Consider the following 7,500-nt stretch of genomic DNA (forward strand, 5'->3'; position numbering starts at 1 on the left):
GCATATCGCTGGACTGCCGTAACCTGGCTGCCCGTCGCCGTAGAGACCTGTCAGGGCTGATTAATGTGTGTGGGGGAGGGGGGCGGGGCCTCGCTCTGACATGTGATGCAGAGATAATCAACGACATCACCGCTAGCCTACTGACCAGACACATCCCACCCCTGGGGACGTGTGTGTGTGTGTGTGTGTGTCTGACTTCTGCGCGTGAATGAGAGAGAGTGAGGGAGAGAGAGAGAGTGAGGGAGAAAGGGAGAGTCAGATCGAGGGCTAGGGAGAGAGAGAGGAAGGGAGAGCGAGTTTAAGGAGAGACAGAGATAAAGAGATTTAAAAATAGAGGAAGGGAGGGAGTTTGCAAGAGTAATCTGTCTGTTTAAGCAGTCTTGTGCATACTGTACACACCGCACTGCATATTTATACTCATTAATTGGCCTCCTGTTCATTTATTAATGATAGTCTGCTTGGTAAAGTCTTCTCCGCTCTTTCAAGTCCTCCAGTTCATGTGAACCATCTGCTTTGGAGAAGACCGAGCAATTCTGGACCAATCAGAGAGGGGCTACGGTACGAAAAGACACACTAAAGGGTGGTGTACTACTGAAGATACTGATACCATCATGTAGACAGACAGAGAGACGGAGCAACTTAGACAGTATTGATACACACGTGATGAGAGATATCTTCTAGAACACGAGACAAACTATAACCGCCCCATGAACTACATATCCATCCTAGACGTGTTTCTCTCTGTATCTCTCTGTTTCGCTCTGTTTCACTCTGTTTCTCTCTAGATCTCTCTAGCTCTCTCTAGATCAGTCTTTCCCAAAGACTGAGATTTTAATTGGGTCGCCAAATAAATGTATATTAAAAAACAAAATCTTTTTTTTTTTCTTTTTACAGAAATACTTTGGCACTATTTTGGCATCTATCTCTACAGTTTCAGTTTTGACTGTGTTACTTCTGTCTGCTGAAACACCCGAATTTCTCCCCTAGGGGATTAATAAAGTTTTATCTTATCTTAACTAATTGATTGATTGATTGATTGATTGATTGATTGACTGTTTGATAACAATAGCTGCCCATAAATAGACGCCTTCCTGTTTGGTATGAGCATTTACAAAAACATTCAACAAGAAGCATGTTTTTGATAGTACTGTACTATTTTTTGCATTGGCTCGCGATGGTTTGTAATTTGAAAAAAATGGGTCCCCAGAAAAAAGGTTTGGGAACACTGCTCTAGATCTCTCTAGATCTCTCGGTGTTTCTCTGTGTCTCTCTGTGTCGCTCTGTGTCGCTCTGTATCTCTCTGTATATCTCCCTGTTTCTCTAATTTCTCTCTGTTTTTTCTCTGTACCTCCTCTCCCAGTCACTCTCTCTGTCTCTGACTCCATCTCTGGGTCCTCTCATCCATCTCATTCACATCCCTGTCCCGTCTCTTCTCCAGGGGACGTCTCTCCATCGCTTCGCACTCAGAGCCTGGCAGTGTGTGTTTGTGTGTGTGTGTGTGTGTGTGTGTGTGTGCGTATGTGTGTGTGTGTGTGTGGGGGGATTCCACCTTCATGGGGCTGTGTTCACAGAGCAGCCATCTTAGGGCCAGCGTGATCCTTAACACTATCTGAAGGGGGTTCCACCAGCTAGCTAAACCAGCGTACTAACAAACAACCATCAGTTCATTGATGACAAACACGTCCCCTGACACATATGTTCACACAACTTCAACGAGACAAAGAGCGGTGAAGTAGGAGAGGAACAAGACGAGCCTCAGTGAGAAGCCGAGGACTCGCGTGGTTCTGCATTCATCATCATTACGGTCCTCACACGCCTCATCAAACCACACCCCACCCTAGCCCCACCGCATCGAACCTCGTCCATTGGGCACATCCTCTGTGCTCGCCGTTTGTGGACAGGAATGCGTGGGCCGTAAGAGACGCACACATGCATGACACACACGGCCCATGGTTCATGGTTCATCAGCAGCATGCCAGCCTTTGAACTCCTGTTTGGTTCCGGCGTGTTGTCTGCACACACGCCCACTCCGGCCGGTCACACACGATAGCTACTAATCAGAGTTTACAACGCCCCAACACCAACGCCCAGACGCTCACGCGCACGCACAACATCAACACAACACCAACCGACGCAGCGGAACATAGACACGCCGCCGCCGTAATGGAGGGAATAAAACCACAGCAATAAGAGGCAGGTGAACCAGATGGTGCAAGTCTGCTGGCCGTGTGTGTGTGTGTGTGTGTGTGTGTGTGTGTGTGCGTGTGCGTGCATTGGCGTGTGCACGTATGTGTGTGGGTGTGTGTGTGTGCTCGGTCCGAGTCGTTGCCTCCGCAGTAATGATGCAATTCAGGCTAAACACAACAAAACATTAGCATCCTGCACACACACACAATTTTTTTCTGGGCTCTTGCTGTGTGTGTGTGTGTGTGTGTGTGTGTGTGTGTGTGTGTGTGTGTGTGTGTGTGTGTGTGTGTGTGTGTGTGTGTGTGTGTGTGTTTAATTGGATACATTGATGTTAAACTATGTGTCTGTGTACTGTGTGTCTTGTGAAAGCGTTGCTCAGTGTGTGTTAATGTGTATGTGTTTGTGTGTGTCAAGTAGCCGACAGACAGAGATAGTGGGAGAGACGGAGAGAGAGGGAGAGAGGGAGGGAGAGAGGGGGAGAGAGAGAGGAATAAAGAGAGGGAAAGAGAGGGAGAGGGGGAGAGAGAGAGGAATAAAGAGAGGGAAAGAGAGGGAGAGAGAGCGAGAGAGAAGGGACAGCGAGTGAAGAGAATGAGAGGCAGAAAGAGAGAGATGAGGAGAGAGAGGGAGAGAGGGGGAGAGGGGGAGAGGGGGAAGGGGAGAGAGAGAGAAGGGACAGCCAGTGAAGAGGTAGAGAGAGATGAGGAGAGAGAGGGAGAGAGGGGGAGGAGGAGAGGGGGAGGGGAGGAGAGGAAGAGAGAGTAAGATGGTCAACATACACACACACACACAGAGTACTCCACCAGTGTTTACATGGGGCACCACAGAGTAAACCATGATCTACAGGAGGTTCTCCAGGAGCACTGGCCGGGGAGGAGAGCAACGCACAAGGCTCAACGCAGTAGAACAACACACAACGCTCAAAACACACACAGACCTCACAGACACACAACGCTCACAAAACACACAGCGCTCAGACACACGAAGCTCACAGACACACAACTCTCAGAGACACACAACGCTCACAGACACACAACTCTCAGAGACACACAACACTCACAGACGCACAACGGTAAGAGACGCACAATGCTGTACAACTGAAAAGCAAAGCCCCGGTGGACCAATACGCAGCAATAAAACAATATCACTGGATCCATTTATCTATTATTTAGAATATGAATACTATAACACAATCACAGAGAGAGAGCTAGAGAGAGCGAGAGCGCGAGAGAGAGAGAGAGAGAGAGAAAGAGCGAGAGAGAGAGCGAGAGAGAGAAAGAGAGAGGGATAAAACTGGGAGAGAGTGGCAGAAGAAAGGCAGCGAGAGAGAGAGAGAGAGAGAGAGAGAGAGAGAGAGAGAGAGAGAGAGAGAGAGAGAGAGAGAGTATTTTTGGGGGGGGGGGTAAGCATAGGCCGGGACCCCCAGAGAATGTGTGAGTGCGACCACTGGGAGACATGGCTGATGCAATGATAAACACAACTTACACAAACAATGGAGCCAGCAGAGACGGATAAACACACCTTGGCTCGCATCCAGGTGTGGTTGTGTGCGTATGTGTATGTGTATGCGCCATTGTGCGCGCCTGTGTGTGCGTGCCTGTGTGTGTGTGTGTGTGTGTGTGTGTGTGTGTGTGTGTGTGTGTGTGTGTGTGTGTGTGTGTGTGTGTGTGTGTGTGTGTGTGTGTGTGTGTGTGTGTGTGTGTGTGTGTGTGTGTGTGTGTCTTGGCACTAGAAAGGCAGCAGAACACAGCTTGGCCTTTGGTTTCCCCTAGTGAGCAGATATCCGCTCTAATTGGTTGTTAATGGCTGTGTGTGTGTGTGTGTGCATGTGTGTGTGCACGTGGGTATGCGTACACTTGCCTGCTTGTATCTACGTTGCGAGTGAGAACAGTTCTTTTTACACTCTGGTGAGAGTGTTCTTAATCCACCAGTATTTTATACTGGTGGATTGAGAACAGTGGGGAGACGGAGTGGGAACAGTATTTTACACTCTGTGGAGCGGGAACAGTATTTTACACTCTGTGGAGCGTGAACAGTATTTTACACTCTGTGGAGCGTGAACAGTATTTTACACTCTGTGGAGCGTGAACAGTATTTTACACTCTGTAGAGTGGGAACAGTATTTTACACTCTGTAGAATGGGAACAGTATTTTACACTCTGTGGAGCGTGAACAGTATTTTACACTCTGTGGAGCGCGAACAGTATTTACACTCTGTAGATTGGGAACAGTATTTTACACTCTGTGGAGCGTGAACAGTATTTTACACTCTGTAGAGTGGGAACAGTATTTTACACTCTGTGGAGCGTGAACAGTATTTTACACTCTGTAGAGTGGGAACAGTATTTTACACTCTGGGGTGGAGTACACTCTGGGGAGTGGGAACAGTGTTTTACACTATAGGAGAGAGACCGGTCCGCTCTAAAAACACAGTGAGGAGAGATACCGGTCTGCTCTACACACACCATGAGGAGAGAGACCGGTCCTCTCTAAACACACCATGAGGAGAGAGACCGGTCCTCTCTAAACACACCATGAGGAGAGAGACCTGTCCTCTCTAAACACACCATGAGGAGAGAGACCGGTCCTCTCTAAACACACCACGAGGAGAGAGACCAGTCCGCTCTACACACACCACGAGGAGAGAGACCGGTCCTCTCTAAACACACCATGAGGAGAGAGACCGGTCCTCTCTAAACACACCACGAGGAGAGAGACCGGTCCTCTCTAAACACACCACGAGGAGAGAGACCGGTCCTTTCTAAACACACCAGGAGGAGAGAGACCCGTCCTCTCTAAACACACCACGAGGAGAGAGACCGGTCCTCTCTAAACACACCAGGAGGAGAGAGACCGGTCCTCTCTAAACACACACCGCAAGGAGAGAGACCGGTCCTCTCTAAACACACCAGGAGGAGAGAGACCGGTCCTCTCTAAACACACCAGGAGGAGAGAGACCGGTCCTCTCTAAACACACCACGAGGAGAGAGACTGGTCCTCTCTAAACACACCACGAGGAGAGAGACCGGTCCTCTCTAAACACACCAGGAGGAGAGAGACCGGTCCTCTCTAAACACACCAGGAGGAGAGAGACCGGTCCTCTCTAAACACACCACGAGGAGAGAGACTGGTCCTCTCTAAACACACCACGAGGAGAGAGACCGGTCCTCTCTAAACACACCACGAGGAGAGAGACCGGTCCTCTCTAAACACACTACGAGGAGAGAGACCGGTCCTCTCTAAACACATCACGAGGAGAGAGACCGGTCCTCTCTAAACACACCACGAGGAGAGAGACCGGTCCTCTCTTAACACACCATGAGGAGAGAGACCGGTCCTCTCTAAACACACCACGAGGAGAGAGACCGGTCCTCTCTAAACACACCACGAGGAGAGAGACCGGTCCTCTCTAAACACACCACGAGGAGAGAGACCGGTCCTTTCTAAACACACCAGGAGGAGAGAGACCCGTCCTCTCTAAACACACCACGAGGAGAGAGACCGGTCCTCTCTAAACACACCAGGAGGAGAGAGACCGGTCCTCTCTAAACACACACCGCAAGGAGAGAGACCGGTCCTCTCTAAACACACCAGGAGGAGAGAGACCGGTCCTCTCTAAACACACCAGGAGGAGAGAGACCGGTCCTCTCTAAACACACCACGAGGAGAGAGACTGGTCCTCTCTAAACACACCACGAGGAGAGAGACCGGTCCTCTCTAAACACACCAGGAGGAGAGAGACCGGTCCTCTCTAAACACACCAGGAGGAGAGAGACCGGTCCTCTCTAAACACACCACGAGGAGAGAGACTGGTCCTCTCTAAACACACCACGAGGAGAGAGACCGGTCCTCTCTAAACACACCACGAGGAGAGAGACCGGTCCTCTCTAAACACACTACGAGGAGAGAGACCGGTCCTCTCTAAACACATCACGAGGAGAGAGACCGGTCCTCTCTAAACACACCACGAGGAGAGAGACCGGTCCTCTCTTAACACACCATGAGGAGAGAGACCGGTCCTCTCTAAACACACCACGAGGAGAGAGACCGGTCCTCTCTAAACACACCACGAGGAGAGAGACCAGTCCTCTCTAAACACACCACGAGGAGAGAGACCGGTCCTCTCTTAACACACCATGAGGAGAGAGACCGGTCCTCTCTAAACACACCAGGAGGAGAGAGACCGGTCCTCTCTAAACACACCACGAGGAGAGAGACCGGTCCTCTCTAAACACACCACGAGGAGAGAGACCAGTCCTCTCTAAACACACCACGAGGAGAGAGACCGGTCCTCTCTTAACACACCATGAGGAGAGAGACCGGTCCTCTCTAAACACACCAGGAGGAGAGAGACCGGTCCTCTCTAAACACACCACGAGGAGAGAGACCGGTCCTCTCTAAACACACCACGAGGAGAGAGACCAGTCCTCTCTAAACACACCACGAGGAGGCTTAATACATCACTGGGCAGCTCTACCAGCCAGCCTCTTCTCACCGACCGCTCCGCCAGGCTGATTTATGTCTGCGAGGCGGTGGAAGACGTTTTGCTCAGCAAAGGGGAAAAGTAGAGAAGGTACTTTCTTAAAATGTTACATTTGTATGAACATCTGCTGTTTCCGCTCTGGGAAAACACAATTAACACAGAGAATCAGCGCCAGGACGAAACCGAGAGAGAGAGGTAGAGGATGTAGAGAGAGAGAGAGAGAGAGAGAGAGAGAGAGAGAGAGAGAGAGAGAGAGAGAGAGAGAGAGAGAGAGAGAGAGAGAGAGAGAGTGGGCGAGGCAGAAAGGGAGAAGAGGGGAATGATAGAACCATGAGGGACAGAATGATGAGAAATATGCAGGAGGGCGGAGAGAGAGACAGGGGGGAGAGAGATAAAGACATGGACAAAAAATATAATGCATTTTCACAACAAGAGAGAGAACGAGAGAGAGAGAGAGAGAGAGAGAGAGAGAGAGATATGAGGAGAGACAGAGAGAGTGATGATGAGAGAAAGAGGGAGAGATTAGGAGAGCAAAAGGGGTAAAGAAGCGAGGAGAAATGAAAGACTGAAAGCGCAGGAATTTGGCAGTATGCATTATCCTGACAGGAGGAAAAGTGGGGGAGGGAGGGGGAGGGAGATGAAGAGAGAGAGTATATATAATGCATGTAGAGTGTATCTTGCTTGGCCAATGCAGGACAGTTTCTGTCAAACCAATAAAGTGTCCCGAGTTATGGATGGAGAGAGTCCAATACAGAGGGGGGAGAGGAGGAGAGAGAGAGTGAGTGAGTGAGTGAGTGAGTGAGTGAGTGAGTGAGTGAGTGAGTGAGTGA

General features: G+C 49.9%; 1 protein-coding gene across 1 annotated transcript in view; it reads right to left on the minus strand.

Moving 5' to 3' along the window:
• LOC307079793 (plexin-A1-like) overlaps positions 1-7,500 on the minus strand; it is a gene marked incomplete at its 5' end in the record, with an annotated part of 107,913 nt that overhangs the window by 90,612 nt on the left and 9,801 nt on the right.

The sequence above is a fragment of the Pollachius pollachius genome, assembly GCF_949987615.1.
Source record: "Pollachius pollachius genome assembly, chromosome: 8".
NCBI classification, from domain to species: Eukaryota; Metazoa; Chordata; class Actinopteri; order Gadiformes; family Gadidae; genus Pollachius; species Pollachius pollachius.